The 895-nt window shown below is 52.6% G+C and overlaps 1 protein-coding gene across 1 annotated transcript in view; it reads left to right on the forward strand.

The window, feature by feature from the left end:
- The first annotated feature begins 423 nt into the window (after window positions 1-423).
- The window catches only part of LOC310854118 (uncharacterized protein), a 29,683-nt gene continuing 29,211 nt past the window's right edge, over window positions 424-895 (forward strand). Inside the window, exon 1 of the mRNA XM_083758634.1 lies at window positions 424-548. The gene's annotated coding sequence lies outside the window, so the exon portion shown is untranslated. The remainder of the gene's footprint in view (window positions 549-895) is intronic.

The raw sequence follows: 895 nt of genomic DNA on the forward strand, positions 1-895 counted from the left end.
AGCTTTCTCAGCCACGGCCAAGAGAACAGACCCTGCCTTTAAGCTACGAGCGTGCAAAGAATGCACTCCCAGCTCCAAGTCAAATGACTTGGATCTGCTGTATTGTTGTTGTGCTGTGTTGCTAAAAAGTTTGTGAAAACTTCACTCTCACTCTCTCTCACTCTCTGCCTCTCTTGCAGGTCGCCTGCTGCTCCGTCACTGTGTCACTCCCCTCCTCCGGTATGGCTCTGTGGCCTTCTCTTCTCTCTCACACACACACACACACACACACACACACACACACACACACACACACACACGCACACGCACACAGATCCAGAAGTTTCCCACTCCTCCTCCTTCAGTCCACCTTCTCACAGTAGGCGGCCCCGCCCACCTGCAGATAAAAAGCCTATAACTGGAGCCGTAGTTCTTCTATTCTGCTGCCTGTCCTGTCACACACACACTTCTCTGACGCCTGTGATATTTCCGACTTGCGACCACCACCACGCACACACACACACACACACAAACACAGACACACCCACAAAGGCACACACCGGCGAAAGGTAAGTGGCACGTCACTCACAACACTGGCAAGGTGTAAGCTGCCCTGTCAAATTGGATGATAATTCCTCTGAGGGCTGTTGATGATATGTCTGCTCTGGATTCGGGTTATGTATGTTGTTGTTTTTTTGCGCACGCACTTGTGTCTGTGGTGAGATCATCCACCGGGCCGGCGTCTGGACTGGAACGGCTTGTGTTTTGGAACTCTCATGCTGTTGGCAGGGGGGGGAGTGTCTTTTGGCAGGAGCCCGGTGTCTTTTGGCGAGACCCGCGGTTATTGTTTTCGAAGGGTCAACCACGCACCTGCGACTCACGCAGACACTGTGGATTGAAGAAAGAGGCAGAGGTG

Source organism: Protomyctophum parallelum, assembly GCF_964188405.1.
Source record: "Protomyctophum parallelum genome assembly, chromosome: 23".
Classification (NCBI taxonomy): domain Eukaryota; kingdom Metazoa; phylum Chordata; class Actinopteri; order Myctophiformes; family Myctophidae; genus Protomyctophum; species Protomyctophum parallelum.